Source organism: Zonotrichia albicollis, chromosome 3 (assembly GCF_047830755.1).
Source record: "Zonotrichia albicollis isolate bZonAlb1 chromosome 3, bZonAlb1.hap1, whole genome shotgun sequence".
Lineage (NCBI taxonomy): Eukaryota > Metazoa > Chordata > Aves > Passeriformes > Passerellidae > Zonotrichia > Zonotrichia albicollis.
The window spans coordinates 55,398,172-55,415,494 of NC_133821.1; the positions used below are offsets into that span (position 1 = coordinate 55,398,172).

Below are 17,323 nucleotides of genomic sequence, written 5' to 3' on the forward strand. Positions count from 1 at the left end.
GGGGCAGCCTGAGCCCTGGAAGGGGGCTGAGCACTCAGGAAGGCCAGAAGTGGGTGCTCACCCCCCTGCAAAGCAAAGGAGGGCTCTGGCCTGGCACCCTCCTGGCTGTCCCTTCCTGCTGCCTTGGGAGACACTTTTGGGATGCACAGAGCCCACACATCAGACACATGTCAGCAGTGTCTGGAGGCAGCACACACACACACAGACACAGACACACAGACACACAGACACACAGACACACAGACACACACACACACCCCATCTTGCTTGCTGTTTATGTTGGAAATGCCTGGGTTGCTAATAATATACTTAAATGAGGTATCCAATAGTCACTGGGTGACTAAATAATATGAGTGAGAACTTATTTATTTATTCCTCCTCCTGCAGCTCTTTTTCCTAAGAGTTACCACACTCCAGCAGCAAGGAGAAACCAGAAATTTTGGCAGTGGGCAAGGGTCTCTTTATCTAGGAAAACAGAGCAACTTTAATTCAGATGGAAGTTTTGATGCACCAAGCTGGAGGCAGAGTGTGGCTGCTCCTCGGTGCAGGGCACCCAGGGCTGTGCAGAGCTGTGCCTCTCTCACGCTCAACCCTTGTGTTGCCACTGCTTTTCTGGGAATCATGCCTGCCACTGGGGTGTGGGAGCAGGCAGGCTGCCACCAGGACTGACTGCACAGACTTTCAGTCTGCAATGGCACTGCAGCCATGCATATTGCATCCCTCCAAAATGCCTTTCTCCACAAATGCCTACAAAACAGCCCTGAGTGGCTCGGGATGTTTGCAGGCCATTTCTTGGTTTCCAATTGTTCCTCCAAGGTCTGAAGTGGTGGGTGAGTGGTGGGTTGGGACAGCTTCACACCCTGTTGGCCACCTCAGCACAGAGCCCAGGAGCTGTGGTGCTGACACTGGGTGTAGATCAGGCAAAGGACTTCCAGCATCTGATTTATGCTGCACAGTTGCTTTCATTTTGCATTTCAGTCAGCTTGGACACTGAGGAGAGATGAACAAGAGATTAAGAATCACAGGCTGTCATCACCCTTCTCCTCCCACTGCCATTGTCCTGGTGCAATGCTTCCAAAAGAGCATCCATACTACCTTTGGGAGCAGAAGCCTCTCTGCTACTGCCTTCAGACCTGTTTCTGTGCTACCTCCTACTATTGTGCTTTCACAAAAATTTGCACAGAACACAGGTGAAAAGACACCTTTGCTCTCAGCCAGTGCAGCAGCGGATGTCAGTGTGTGGACTACATATTCCCCAACTCCTTTTCCCATGCATTCCTCGTGCTGCACACTTCTCCTTTGCGTCCAACATGTCCTGCAAGGGGCTCTGAGTGGAAAAGTCCTGCACAAAACAAATTCCCAAGGCAGCTGCAGAAATTTAGAGTCATCATCCTGAGAGACTTTTTAATATGCACAGCAATGCTGGGCAGCACAGTGGATTGGAAGTGCCAGCCAACTCTGCCAACCCTTGTAGCGGCACAAGCGAGGGGCAGCAAACTGTGGCCAGGGGAGGGTGGGCTTCAGCCTAGAAGCCCATCTCCTGAGAACCTATGTCTTCTGGCTCCTTGACTGAGTGATTACTGAACAACACAGCCCCCTCTTTGTTTTGACAGTCTAAATCCCTATAAACAGAGCTCTTGTTCTTTTTTCTTTAACATCCTTTGTGGTTTCATGAAAACGCCGGATGCTGCAGAAGCCGAAGCATGAAAGGTTCCTCTCTCTATCCTGTCCTCCCTGTCCAGCAACCACACTAAAAAGAAACCACCAAAGAAAGTGCTTGCAAATACCTGAACTGACAGCCCTGGTGATGGAAAGCTCTCCAGTTATTCAGAGCCCAAACTGAGCCCGGGCAGCAGCTGTGCAAGTTTCCGAGCTGGCCCTGGCAGCGCCGATGGAGGCTGGCCCAAAGGGCCCCACCTCACCACACACTTTGCTCTCTCTTTCCAGCCCTTGGCAGCTCACTGGGGGTGCAGCCATGAGGCAGTGTGGGGGTCACAGCTGCAGCTACCCCAGTCATGAGACCAGGGAGGAGGAAACCATTGTCGTCTCAAAAACATTTCCAAGCCAATGCTGCAAGCAGCTCTGTGGGTGAGAGTTAAAGCTTTTCATCGCTGAAACCTTGGGTTCCTGTTTACCAAACATTTGTTCAGTCTTTATGCATTTGAGTGAATGAGGAAACGAACCACAAAGCTAGGCACAAATGCCAAAGCCTTGCTTAAGTACATAAATCACCCTCGTGCCACTTTCTGTGCCTACTTCAGTCTTGAAAAACGAATCCTTCTCCTTAGATTTGTTGTTTGTCATGAGCTCCCAACACTTCCTGGTTCACCACCCAGCCACCGTGAGCACAGCCTGTGCTTTCCTGGAAGCTCCATGGTTGCCTTCACAAAGGCACAGTTGCTAGAAAGCCATGCTCTCTCCTCCCTGCCCAGTGCTCCCACTGCTGGTCCCACCCTGTGAATGGCACACACCCTGGGGCAGTAAAGGGAGAAAGACCTAAATCCTTTCCAGTATAAAGGCTGGGGTTACTGCCATCCTGTCCCACACCCTCTAAATAAGCTCCCAGACCTCAAATTCTCTTTAACTGAAGAGGTGATCCTTTCACCATCCTAGACCTGTTTGTTACACCCAGTTCAATCTCCTTGCTCATCAGTTCCTCCAGCTCCTTACTCTTTTCCTCTCAGGAGCAGCCTTTTCAGCCATCTCTTTTAGTACCTTTGTGGTCAGAGCTGAGCAAACCCCTGAAACCCAGAAAAAGCTCCAACCCCAGACAGGGAAGGAGGAACAGATTGTGCAGCTGGGTATAACAGAGAAGAGAGGCCACTCTGCTCATGCTGCAGCCACCCAGGCTCAGCTTCTGGATGCCACGTGGTGCTGCAAAGCCACAAGGGCACTGGCCCCACTGCAGGCAGGGGGAGTTATCTGGGGACAGCATCTCTGTTCCACCTGATACAGCTTTCCCTGCATGTCCAGATGAGGGACAGTCATAAGACAAACAATCCTGGCTATTTTCTCAAACTGATAGCACACGAGCAGGGAGAAAGAACACAGCAGTTCAGCTTCCAGCAGTTCTCTGCCCCAGGAGGTCAGACCCTCCCTCTCAGGAGGAGAGCAGACTTTCAGCTGTCTCTGACCACTGTTCCCTCACCCTCAAAGCCCTGTTGCCTCTTTTTGTCTCTGCACAGCTTCCTTGCCTCCGGAGAGCACCACTGGGCCATCTCCCAGACAAGTTCAAGAAATGAAATACACCCACCAGGTGAGGAGAAGGGACTTGCTGAGGCAGAGGACCATATCCAAGGTAGGGGCAGGTAGGTTATACTGGAATATGTATCCCAATATAACCAGTTAGATGGTGCCTAGGCCAGTTCTGACCTTCGCTGCTGGGCCACAGGCAGCTCTGCGGTGTTATACCTCAAAGATACCTTGGCTGGCGGCAGAGTGCAGCGGGGCACAAGACAGGACTCCGTTCTCCTCAGGGGAGAGCTTCTGGCGATGGTGAAGAAAAGAAGGGAGCGGATTCTGCTAGAAGGTAGCCAGATGTTTATTCCATGAGCACAGATATGTCTGCACTGGGCTACTGCTGATAACAGAAAGGGGCCGCATGGTCTCATTCACATTTTAAGCTCAGGACAGGGGAAGGGGAGGGGACAGGTGAGTCACCAACCAGGTGAAGGGGCAGGGTCTCCAGGTACTAGGGTCACCTATCACACGACGCCTTGCTGGTATGTTAGCCTGATTGACAGGGCACACTCAGCGAGGGGCGAGGGGGAAGGGAGAAGGTAAAACAGGATATTGCAACACACCACAACAGTAGGTGAGAGGGATTTTCCAAAGATTATGGCACCCAGCACCCATTTCACCTTCCCACCTCCTCCCTGAGGTGTAGGGGCATTGAAACTCCCTCTGCCTGCAGCACGCCTGGAGGTTTTCATCCCTCTCTGCTGCGAGTGACTTACACTCCTTTTGAAATTCAAGCTGCATTATCTGACATGCTTTAAAAATTCAGGATGGAGCTTGATGCTCCTTGAATTCATCAGTGGACAGTTATGGTTTGGATAGACATTTTCATTCTTTATTTTCTGCTTTCTCACCCCACAGAGTACTTTGCAAGTTACACCATCATCTTGCTTAGGAAATGAAGATGCCTAGGACAACTCCACACCCTGCTGTGTGCCTAGAAACCCCTGGGGGATACTCCTGTCTCCCTTATCATATTATGTTGCTGTCCTTGGCCCAGGTAGGAATTCTTACCAGGCTCAGCAGGGTAATGCCATGGTTGCTCACAGAGGAGCTCCAGGCCCCCCTCTCTGCAAGCACTTCCCCACCCAGGCTGAAGTCTTTCGTGCCAGTGGTGTGGCTGTGCCCTCCCCAGTCACCTGGAGGAGCCACTGGGAGGTACCTGATCTGCGTGATCCTACGTACACCACCTCTACCACAGGCTGCACAACTGAAATCCAGAAGGATTTGGGCCAAAGCATTAAGTGACCCTTTCGCCTCATGCATGAATAAATGTAGCAGAGCATGAGATGGTTTGCTGATGAGCACAGTTTGCAAGGTCCATGTCCTTGAGATTTGCACACAAATGTTCCCTTCCATAACTATTTCTTACTTATTTTCTTAATCAGTGTCAAGACTAGGATTAGTTTATGCCCTGCCTCAGAGCAGGATTCTTGCACTGCAAGTATGTGCTGTGTCCTGCTGGTCACCCGAGAATAAGAGTGCTTTGCAGCCATGACTAGCAAATAACAATGATACTTTTTAATAGGGAGCACATTTAAATGCAGCAACCACCCGCAGAGAAAAGCAATACGTGCTGCATCCTCCCTTTCCAGCACTGGGAGAGAAAAACAGTTGTAACAATCGTCACGCAGAAGTGACAACCCACTCACTGCTCACTGAGGCTGGCTTTGTGGGAAGGATCCCCCACAAGGCAGCTGGCTTGGCTCCACTCTGGATTGCTGGAGTATGAGCAAGGCCCAGCACAGCTGCCTGAGCCATCTTCCCCAGGCATTATCACAGGCATATGCTAATATTCAAAACAGTCAGGGTTGTCCACATCCATTTCTAAGAGCCCCACTTCACTTTGAGCCTGCCCCCAGCTCTGGATGAATGGCACTTGGTGGGAGCAAGTGCTACACCAGGGGCTCTGTAGCTGTAATTTCCCCAGCTCTGCCCACAGGTATAAATGTAAAAAAACAAAAGCTGCATGGCTGACACAGCTAGAATGCATCTCGGTTCACACTGAATATTCATTCCCCAGCTTTTGCAGAAGGCTTTTAAAAACAGTGATTGCCAGAACAGTCCCTGCTTCCTGTGTTATTTCATTTTAGAAGAGCTTGCTCTGTAGAAGATTAAGTAACTTCATGAAGTTTATAACTAACAGGTCACTTGGCTAAATAGACCAAGCCTGCTGTCCTATAGTCTCCTTCACATTTTCATTAAATCTAAAATCAGTTAATATTATGTAATATAAATGCAGTGGTTTCAGAGACTCCAAGCTGAATGAGAATTTTGAATTAAGAGTACAGAACAACCTGAAACTGTCTTTGCAAAAAAAAAGCCAAAACTGGAGCACCCAAGGGCTCTGTCTGGCCTCATAGAGGCATGGCATTTCCATGAAATGGCTGTGAGCTGAATAAGAACTCTAGGTATTAATATTCAAAGCAGGGCATCACATATGGCTTATGAAACACCTCTTTATGTGGATTAAAGACCTGCTCACAATGCAGCAAGCTTCCCACTCCAACTGGAGCCACTAGGCTCCAAATTCATTACCATAGCACACTTACTGGATAAAAAAAATTGGAAGGCTTCCCTTTCTATTAGCCTTCCTCTCTAACTATTAAGATTCAGCCTCATACCTGACTTGGCTAATGATGAGTCCCCAGAGAGTGAGCCCAGACTTCAGAGCAGCACAATGACTTTGAGTAACCTCTGGCTCAAGGTGAGAAGCTCCTGTGGGATTAGTCCAAGTCACAGCCAGGTGGAAATATTAAATGGCCATCATTATGGGAGGCATGGAGGGGTTTTTCTCAGCCAGTCAGGACAGCAGCTTCTTTCCAAGAACCATGTCAGCTGCTTTGTACTCTTGGCTTCTGTTTACCCACACAGGCTGCTGCATGGTCCCCAGGCAGGTTCGACTGACCAGGACAACATGCTAGCATCCCGCTGGCATTGCTAGAACTCAAGTGGGATTGTAGACATTATGGACCTAATTGCACTTAGAGAAAGACCTTAATGCAGGAGAACAAAACCCTCTGTGGATGCTTTTTGTCAAATGGAAATCAGTTTCTGATGGAATAGATGATAGATAGATAGATAGATAGATAGATAGATAGATAGATAGATAGATAGATAGATAGATAGATAGATAGAGCAAGCATACACATGTACACAAGTTTGATTTGGTAACAATTTTCCTGAAGTGAAGCATCATCTCACACTGCAGTGCAAGTCTTTCTGCCCATGTTCTGCTGCTGAAAAGTGAACACCTCCCAGACAAGAGAGAGGATTTGTGACTATGGTATCACTCAATATGCAAGCAGTGACACAGAGCACCTGTTGGGTTTATTTGCCCAGCATGTGGATCCTCCAGTTGCTAGCTGTGCTCAGTGCTCCAGAAGAAAAGCAGAGGTTTGGGTCTGTTCCAATGTATCTGTCCTTATTTTCAGAAAACATTTCCCTAAGTAGGACAAAAATGTCTCTTAAATCTTGAGCTTTAAAGGATACATTTGTAAGTCAACAAACACACGAAAAGGGTGACCAGCTGTTCCACTTTTGGAGGCACTGTCCTAGTTCTCAGAAGCCAATCTGCACTGCACCTCCCATAGAGGAGAGAGGCCAAGTGTCCTACTTTCTTGGTGGCCTATTTGTCCTACCATGAGAAAGTAAGGTGTATGAGTCCACACATGAGAACAGAAGAAGTCCTCCCCTCTGTATGCCCACACAGAAAGCCAACAGAGATGCAAAGCCTCCAGAGCACTTCCAGGTTGAGTCTCAGAGTCCTCCTGTTTCAGCTCAGGCTCCTGTCTGGCAGCAATGTCAAGGTGCAGCAGATGCTATTAAAAACTGGTTTCCCTGTCCTCTAATGTCACTTCCACTCTGAAATCTCACCTTGTTAACACATGCAGTTCACTGCTGTGTCTCAGCTAGTGAGAGCATATTATCACTTAGCTCTGATTCAGCAAGACACCTACATTTACACATTGCCCGTGCCTGTTCAGTAGGGCAGCAAGGGACACTCTTGAAGCTCCTTTTAACTCTATTAGGCATACATTTACACTTAAGCATGGATGTAAGTGCTTGGCTAGACTAATGCCAAGATGAAAAACCATCAAGAGGGCTAAGCTTTGAACTGAAAATATTTTTTTATAAACTCCAGGGAAAAAATCTTAAAATACAAATAATTATTTCTGGAAATGCTTGACAAGCACAAAAGTAATATTCTGAGTAAGTATCCTGCTCCTCAGCAATGCTAGTAGCAGGCTGCTGTGAAAATCTAGACTTCAACAAGGTAGTGGATGAATACAGCAGTTTTCTGCATAGTCTCCACTGAGCTTTAGCCAAACAATGTGCACTGAATCCCTAAATTAGAGAGAAAAGAGGTAAAATTAGAGAGCAGGGGTAAAATTAGAGAGCATCCCTAAATTAGAAACACCACCCACTTTTCCTCCTGCAGCGTTTACTGTCAGTCTCAATCATCTTCTGCTCCTCAGTCAGGCAACCTGGGTAAGAGGCATGGAGGAGCTTCATGTTTGCTTAAAGAACTTTAGCACCAGATCCACTCTGTCAGTCACACAGACAGCAGGAGGTGAGGAGGGGGTGAGACCATCCAAGAGCTTCATCCTTCAAACACCTACAGCCGTCCGCAAAAGCTGCATTCATGAGTAAGGACAAACTTGGGCTTGTCAGGCTGTATTCAGTCTCCCAGAAGTAGTTATCTCTGCTAGCAGGGTTTCACATGCACACAAATCCCTCTTTCTCTGGGTATCCATCTCATGCAGGCCTTTTAAAAATCTTCTCAAGCTCAAATCTTGTATGGAAGAGTTGCCTGATCTTTTGTGGGTTACAGCTCAGTGGAGAGAGAAAGCTAACCTGGCAGATCAGATCTGCTGTTTCACACCCTCGGTTTCACACCTCTCCATTCACAAGCTGTTTTGCATTTCTCTTTACTCTGCAGTTTCAAACTTTGTAAACTTTGATCACAAGTTTGATCATAGGGTGGCTGGGATTTGGGGGCAGAAACAAGAACCTCCCCTCTTTCTTCAAAGCATCTATCCATCAATATCAGTGACTGGTTTTTATAAAAAAGGGTAACACACTTTCAGAGAAGATATAGCACCTTCTATGTTTTGACATTTTGGTTTTAGTTAAAGCATAATCAAACTTCTCAAAAATAAGAGGTTTGAAAACACTATCTTACTGCTTACAATCTGGTGAGAAAAATCTAACAACATTTCAGCATTTGCTTCTGAAAGTAGATGCCACTTGTCCTTCACTTTCTGTACAGACAATAACAGTGTGCTTATCCATCTCGTTACTGTAGCCATGAATAGCTGAGAATGGAAAAATCAACATCTGAAACTGGGTGAGCTTCTGACGCTCCCTCCATATGAGAGCTTTAACAAGACTCCCACCCCTAGTGAGTCACTAGCTCTCCCTACAAACCCTGTCTGGGACGAGAAGCGTGAGCATGCATTTTGCACACAGCAAACCCTCTGGCAGGGTTGAGCTTTCACCTGGGGTTGTGTGACGCTTCCTCTGACTCTGCCACATCCCACCTTCGTTCTGCAGCACATCTGCAGGCTCCCCAAAGCATCTGCTGGAGCTCCTGCTGAAATGCCTTTGCATTTCCTGCTGACTTGGGGCTTTCCTCAAACGTGAAGGGTGCTTGAGAAGGAGCAAGCAAGCGCCATGTAGCACCGTTGGAGGGGCAGGAAGGCTGAGATAAAGGTCAGTTGGTCCAATTCTTGTCAGAGTCCCCTGGCTCTGTGGGAACAGTGCAGTTAATGCACTTTTATGATGAAGCAGCAGCTATTAACCAAAAGACACATTCTGTGGCTAAGGGTGGGAGACTTTCAGAGCCCTGGACCATATGGTAAGAAAAAAATGCCCCCAGAAATTCAGACTTCGCAGCAAAATGTTGTCTTTTGTGAAAAAGGCACTTGATAACATCAGGGAAAGAAGGTCACACCCCCCACACCTTCCTTGATTATCAGCTGATGCAGGAATGCTGTGTGCTTCCAAAGGTGAGGCGCCGCCAAGTGTGGGTGACAGGCGGGAGGGGAGGGATGCGGTGGGGCCAAGCCAGGAGCCCCTCGGGGCAGCCGGGAGTCAGGGCAGCAGCCAGCCCAGCCCCGGCTGGCACCAGAGCAGCAGAGACTGCCTGTGCCTGCCCTCTCGCTGGCAGGATGAGCCCCGCAGAGCACGGCTTTCATTTGCTTTAAAGGAGGCATTTTTGGCACCCGGTGTACAATATGTTGCTGTTGCCCTCGTGACGACTCCATAATCTCTTCTTTCGCTTCCAGTGTTATTGTTCCAGTTTCCAAGGAGCAGCCAGAAAGAATTTACTCTTCTGGAGTGGGATAATTCCTCATCAGGAAAGAAATGAGTAGAGACAGGCTCGGGAAATTCTTCACTTGTCTATTTTTATTTACAGCGGAGTTCCTGTTATTACCTTGAACAAAAATAGCCCAACAGCAAGGCTGCAGCCCAGTTTCTTTTGCCTTTCTGCAAGAGCCCATCAACACCAGCCCTTGGCCAGTGCTCCCAGCCACGACCTCCTCCCACTGCCCCTCCTCTTGGTCACCAGCAGCCCCAAGGATGGGCACCAGCAGCAGCCCCACACCTCCCATGCTGGTGGCTCCTCACTCTGAGCAGGCTTGGCCAAAACAGCGCTTAGAGCTCCCAGCAAGTCCTGTCTGCAGCTCAGGCTCCCAAGACAGCCTGGTAGCAGCAAATTGGCATCAACACTGGCAGCAGAGAGAAGATCCCAAGAGTGCACGCTGCCATTTCCCCCTCCAGGGTGTCATGAATTAAACCACAGGGATTTAATATTCAGCAGCAAAAGCAAATGAGTGGCAATACCCTTCGTCAAAAAGTAACAACACGGTGCTAAAGTACTGCTGAAAGGTGACACCAAGAGAGGCAGAGAAGCGGCACTACCTGCACAGGTAACAGCCTCCATGGTGAGAGGATTCCAGCAAGCATACACAACGCCCGCAGTGATGCGAAGGGAGAGAAAGCAGCAGCACCTCAGTTATCAACAGATACCATCAGGAAAAGTCACAGGCTGGTTTTAGACCCTTTGTCTTTAAAAAACAGTTGGAAATTTTCATGGCAAACTTGAGTTTTGGACATAATTTTCGAATCCATCATGTTTTATCTTCAGAAAAAAAGGCAAGATCTGCCTTTTACAAAGTCAAGGAGCTGCCAGCTGCTTCTCATTCCTCCCCAGCAAGGATGTACACATAAGACAAAATTTTCAAAGCACCTCCAGGGATTAAGCACCCATCTCCCCATCTCCTCTTGACCATCAATGGGACAAACGCACCCAACTCCCTTAAGCTCTTCTGGAAATCTCATCCTTTGATGTAATTTCAAAGGCTTCAAAGCTAAGGTTTGTCTCTTTGAGGCAGGGAGAGAAGGAGGAATGTGGAAGCATTAAAGCAATTAATCTGAAAGCCCTTTGCCTGGTTCTGCCAGGGTGCAGAGCATCACCAGGGATATCACGTGGGATAGCTCAAGGCAGGAACTCTCCCTGGCTGACCCTGCTGCTGGGATGCCCATGACTTCTTTCTCCTAGGTGGTGGAGCCAGTGCCTTTGCCTGGGATTTGAAGGAAGGAGGGAGTGATGTCTCATACCCACCGAGACCAAAGCAGTCCACAGCCTGAATGCCCACATCCCTCATACTCATCCTTCCTGTGGCCAGGCCCTGGAGTTACAAGCAGCATGTGTGCCTTGCTCATGGTAGGAGAGAGGACCTCCTTCACCTGGCTTTGCTTCAAGCATAAGCCCTTTCTTCCCTGCACATCTCCCCACCTTTGCCACATCTGTTTTCCCTGACACCAGCCAGAAAATCCTCTTTGAAACATTTTGGCCTCTGAGATAGGAAGTTGCTGCTACAAGCTTCATGAAAATGTGCAGATGGACAGGGTCTCTACAAATCCTCTTTCAAAGGGAAAGAGTTATTACACATTACTGATCATCAGAGAATTCAGTCTTTAGCTCATGGCCTGCTCTTATATAGAGTGGCTGGGTTTGAATGCAACTCTATGCAATGCAAACTATAAAGTTTTTTCCTATGATTATGCTATTCACAGCACTGCTGGTCTGAGTAGATTCTCCAGGTGCTCCTTTTCTTCAATACTATGACAGTTCAGTCAGTCAGCCCTTAGCACTGTGAGAGCCATATAAATCCACAGGAAAAAACCCAATAGTTTTAAATGGTTCTACTACTCATTGCAACAGACTAGGAAGCCAAAATGAAAAGTTGTGTATTGCGATTTGCACAGGGAGGGGAGAGACAGAGGGTTGGGGGGATTCCCTTGTCAATTTGTGACCGGCTGAACCAGAACATCATCCCACTCTCTCCTTTTCTCTCATTAGGAATACTTCCCAGCAGTTATTTGCTTTAGTTTGGCCAGCAGATCAGTTCCGCTGTTGTGCACAGTGTTTCATCCATGCCTGGCTGGCTCCAGAAGGGAGAGCCCTGCTCAGGACAGATGGTGGCTGCAGCTGCCTGGAGTTCATCCTCCAGCCTCCCATCCCACTCCTCGCAGTGATGCCGCTCTCACAAAGTGTGCCTGTTTCTGTTTCCATTGCAGTATTGCCACGAGCCACGATAAGGATGATTTATTTTGGTTACAATACCCAGGCACTCCAGTGGAACAGGCAGGCCCCCTGCGTGCCAGATACAGAGCAAAACAAGAAACGGTGAAGGTCACTTCCCTCCTCCCCGGTGAACTTGCCGTCTGGGAGAGAGCCCGTGCGAATGCCTTAGCTATGTAAATACCATCCTACAGCTCGCTAATGACCTCAATGAATCAAGAGGAGGCCTTGTTTACCTTATGAAAACCTCCCGAAATAGCACAGCAAACAGAAACATTGTCTATGCCTCCGGGGTCCATAAGCAGCCTGCTGTCCCCACTGGTCCCACCTCTGGAGAGGGACAGCAAGGAGGAGCCCCCGGAGGCGGCTTTGCCCTGCAAGGGTGCTGAAGGGAGCTCCCGCTGCTCCATCCTTCCTCCACCAGCGACACAGCTTTCACACTTCCTCAGGGTCAAGAGAGGGAAGCAAAAAGCCTGTGTAAGGAAATGGGGATTAGCCAGCACTGCTGCTTGCTCCACAGTGCTTTGGTGGCCTCCGCACAGCAAATCCACCAGAGGTGTCACAGCTCCCGCTGCTCACGGCAGAGATGCCGTGCATCCCCCCTCCCTGGGCAGGGATGTGTGCTTCCTTTACCTCCTGCAGGCTGCTGCCCTGCAGCTGTGGCTACAAAACGTCTGCTGAGCCTGGAAATCATACTGAAGCCACTGGAAGGGCTCACATCACCTGATAGGGCTCACACCCTCGGGAGCGACTGGAGCAGCAGGGGAATGGAGCGAGGGGCTAAGGGAGATGAATGGGTGTATTATTTCTGCCTCCCTGCCTGCAGTTTTATTAAGTGCAACATCTTTCATAAGATGCTAGAGCTGGTTGACATTTCTCAGCAAATGGTTTAAAAAACAATTCAGCCAAAAGTTGCTCTCAGAAGATCTTCTGATTCGAGTAAAAAGGTGACAACTTTATCTATTTTTTTTTTGTTTTCACAGAAAAAGTGTTTGGGTTTTTTACTCTTTCTTATTCTTCGTCATTCCTTCAGCTCAAAAAACCCCCACAAAAACAGGAGATTAAATCTATCATTGAGCAGTAGGTTTTGGAATAATGTTGACAATCATTCAACAATACTTTACTCAGCAGGATTTTTTGTAAAGGTCCTGAGCTGCTTTCAAACTCTTCAAGCAACACTGAAAAAAGACAGGTCTCAATTCTTAGAGAATTCTATAATCAAACCTGGGATCTGGACCCAAAGTTTGCCAAAGCCTGGGTGAGGTTAATTTGGGTTTTTCTCTAGCACTAGCTGTACCCAACGCTGACATGGACAGGACTCAGCCAGGCAGGAGGGGTCCCCAAAGCACAGCCCAGCAGGAAGGGGCAGGCAGCAGCTCCAGGCTATGTGACACAAGGACCCTTGAGGTGGAAGAAGGAAGGTGTTTGTGGCAGCAGAGGCAGGGAGGGGATGCCAAGGAAGGAGGGGGTATAGGTGTGCCCAGGGCCGGCTCCCTGCGGGTCAGACCCCGGCTCCTGGCCCATGGTGGGACCACAGCACCAGCACGAGTCAGGGGGATGTGCAGGCAACACACTGGCCAGCCAGAGCATGGAGGGCATGGCTGAAAATCTCTGCATGGTAGCACTGAGCCAGTACCACCCCCTTCCCAAGATCCTTGCTCAGGCAGCTGTTCCCAGGGTTGGATAAACAAAAGGCATGAGATGGGATGAGATGAGAAGGAGGCCCAGGAAAAAATAAGTTACAGCTATGGAGTGTTACTATCATAAACAGCTAATTTAAAGAGCTTAACACAAGTCTTCTTGTGGGCATCATAATGGCACACTGGCTGCATCCATTATGTATGGAAACAAAAATGTGCTGATTCAGCTGTGAGGGCTTTTGAAGTGATGGCAGCTGAATTTGCACTGAGCCTTCGTCTGTCAATTCATCCTTTTAACTGTTTTTAACAAGCTGACGCTTCTTCAGCCTGACAAATGGTTTCTAAGACATCCCTTCTCTTTCAGCTGTTTGTCATTCACCCATGTTTCTTCAGGTACAGACCTTTTTTTTTTCTCTCTTTCACAGCAGAGCACTTCCTCTTCCTCTCCAGCCCATCTGGCTGTGCAGCATCACGCTGCAGAAACTCTTATGCAGCACCAGAAGGAAAGAAAACAGCTGGGGAAAGGTTACCATGTCACATGCCCTCCTCCACAGATGCTATAAGCTGGTATGTTCAGCTCTCAGTATCCGGGGTAATGAGGGCAAAGAAAGAAAAGCAAAACTGATAATACAAAACATATGTAAATAAGGCCTCAGGAATACTTTAATACTTTACCTTTGAAAAAAAAAGTTTAAGATGCAGCATGAGGTTATAAATAAAAAGAAAAAAACATTGTACATTATACTTTCTAATGGCTCTGAAAGAGTTCTGCATTTTTTAAACATGGCACATCTAATCTGCATCTCAGAGAACGCACCCACAGATAATCGAGAGTTGACTGTAAAAAATCTTTTTTTGAATGACAGCTTGAAAAGTTCATGCACATTTCTCATGACAAATCCCCTAATTATCATTTCCATCAATAGACTGTTAACATATATTCCGGGCACTACAGGCAGCAGAAAAAAAACCCAAGTGGGAAGCACCTGAGATTTATCATTCACATTATAAAGAGCCCAAATTTCAAGCAGAGTTGCAAAAGGCCATCAGTCAGCTTGGACGAGGATGGAATTTCTACATCCACACCAAGACTGCCTACTGGTGTCAGTGTTACATGCCATGATAAGAGAGTTTGTGGAAGTGGCCCTTCAGCTTCATGGCTTAAGCTGAGCTCTAATTAGCAACAGGCAGGGAAGGGGAGAGCCAGTAAGGCAGAGCCTTTCTGGGGTGCTCACACTCTCCCAAAGGCTCACCAACTGGCATGGAAGAAAAAACCTGCCCCAAGCTCTCCCTGTCAGTGCTTGTATGCCTAATAAGATGTGTGAACATAGCCATAAAATAAAACTGAAGTGCATTTTTCACCACCACCCCCTCAATGAGGAGCCCACCCAATGTGCTGTGCATAGGCAATGCTGTTGGCAGTTTCTCTTCAGAGGTGGAGCTTTACAAGGTGGACAATTTGGATTTCAGGAGAACATGGCCCAGCCAGCCACTAAGACAGAACCAGTCACAAAATTTAGATCCAGACCTATCAAAATCTACAAGACCTTACAAAGTCTTCAAGCACATCCATATTTAAGCCTGTGTTGCAATATGGGGTTCGGCTCTGCCCATCATGAAAATAATTGCCTCCAGCACAGTGTTTTCACAGCCTGAGCATGGCATTTTCCCACCAGTCTCAGTCACAGAGACCACTTTCAATGGCCTGTGTGTTACTGCTGCACAGGCAGGGTGGTTTCTCAGCTCCTGCAGGCTGAACATTCAGCTAGAAGGCAGGTAACACAGCAGAGGAGTGTCTTAGTGAGGTTCTGAGGGCTTCACAGAAGTTTATTTCATGCAGAATGAGTGATGGTTCAGTCTGGTCCAGCCTCACAGGCCACAAGACCCAGAAAGGCAAATGATGATTTGGAAGCAAAATATTTACCTAGCAGAGCAGGGTAAAGTGCAGCAAACCTTATGAAATCCAATACTAAACTCCATATGCAGATCTCATCTAATGTCTGGAAAGACCTTTGGCTTTCTCATGACAGAGAAAATCCAAAAGTAGAGGGATCTTCTAACCAAGTTCCAGTGTGATTTTGTCCCTGGCAGCCACTGGGTCAAAAGGAACAGGCTGCTTCTCACAGTGACCTGTTTACTTTTTCTATTCATGGCCATGCCTTTCTCTTTTAGGAGATTAGTTAGCTTTTGCCAGATGGAGTCAAAGTCACCACTGTGAATCCAGCTTTTTTTTCCTTGTTTCTTGGAAAGCACCAGTCAGTACCATGTCAAGAAAAACAAACAGAGAGGTTTGCTTAGGATCTATTTAAAGCAAGGCATCAGTGGTAGCTTCAACACAACCCCGGGGCCATCACTGGTGTTTGTGACAAAACCGGGGCTGCTGCACGTGAGCAGGGCTGGATCATTGCAAAGCTGTTGCAGACCCCATCTTCCACCCAAGGAGGTCAGAGCCATGCACACTGCAAGCAAGAGAGCTCCTCTCCAGCATCTCCACTATCCCACACTGGCCATGTAGGAAAAGTCCTGGACCCCAGCCACTGCAAGCTGACATAAGGTCCTGAAATGTAGCAGACATGCTTAGTGATTTGAGAGAAGGATCTGAATTTTCTGTCCCTGCCAACAGATGTTGAGTGGTGGGAGATTGCTCTGACCCAGGAGAAAGTCTGTGCCTAGCAGGGGGGTGACATGGCAGCATGCTTGCCACCACTGGACCAAGAGTCAGAAACTGTCTGGAGAGGGAGTGAGGGAGCACACCAAGGGCTGCAGAAGGTCCCATCCCAGTGAGGTGTTTACTGCTGGAAAGTGCAGGTAGGAGCACCCCACACTGCTGGTGTAGATGGGAATCCTACACCACTCACACTGAGCCCAGGGAAAGGGCTAATAACACATGCCCACCTCAGCAGAGCATCATGAGGCTAATTTCATTAGCGTCTATAAAACACTCTGACACTGTCCATGTGCTGCTCAAAGCATTATTAAACAGCCCCGTGGAGCAAAGCCAAGAGTGCTTAGCTTTTGTTTATGTAAGGTATTCTGCTGATACTATACCCCTGGGAAATAGTAACAGCTATAACCATAGGGTTACAACAGGGGATTCAGAACCACCTCAACTCGTTGCAGCAATACTGACCGTACCTCTAAAAGCAATCTCACAAATGTCTGGTCCACAGGGAACCTCGCTCTGTCCCACTTACAAGCATGCCAGTGCTTGCCTTTTCCTTCTGCAGCTCATTTCTGTAAAAGACACATTCATAACTCCGAGCTCCTTACCAGTGAACCTAATCCAGCAAGTATCCAAGACATTCAGGAAAAGAGACTTTCATAGCATTGGAATTTTTCCATGCCAGCACTTTTTCACCCTTAGATAAATGGCTTTTACTTACAAGGCTAAAGGCTCTATTCTTTTCAAAATACTCCTCAGCTTCAAAGCAGCAATGGAAATTGGCTGTGCACCTGGCCAGCTGATCCAGCCTGGAGTCAACCAAACAGCAAGAGGCGTCTTTCTTCCCTGCAGCACCAAGAGGTGCTGGGCAGTGGACAAGCAGGCTGGAGGGCTGATGTAAATAGGCTAACACTTTATAAATCAGAAGGTATTTAGGCAGGGCCTGGTCAGCACAGCATGCTGAATTTCCAGACTGGGGGCTGGAGCCTGGGATGCACCTGCTGTGTTGGATGCCGGGTCTCAGAAAAGCCTTGTCTGGAAAGATTTCTTTAGACACCCAACTGCTGCACAGGGGCAAAGCCTCTCTGAGCCCTGTCATCTCTCCAGTTCACTGGAGCAGGCACTGAAGGACAAAACTCTGCAGTAACTTGGGAACAGGTCAGACCTGAAAACGGCTACACCAAACCCCCT

The 17,323-nt window shown here is 48.1% G+C and overlaps 2 long non-coding RNA genes across 2 annotated transcripts in view; one reads left to right on the forward strand and one right to left on the reverse strand.

The window, feature by feature from the left end:
- Window positions 1–244: 244 nt before the first annotated feature.
- LOC141728538 (uncharacterized) overlaps window positions 245–17,323 on the reverse strand; it is a 91,775-nt gene continuing 74,696 nt past the window's right edge. The window contains exon 3 of the long non-coding RNA XR_012579577.1: window positions 245–990. This is a non-coding gene — a long non-coding RNA (uncharacterized LOC141728538). The remainder of the gene's footprint in view (window positions 991–17,323) is intronic.
- Window positions 8,680–14,366, forward strand: LOC141728534 (uncharacterized). The gene is made up of 3 exons (XR_012579573.1): window positions 8,680–8,952; window positions 9,528–10,969; window positions 13,896–14,366. It is a non-coding gene; the product is annotated as an uncharacterized LOC141728534 (long non-coding RNA).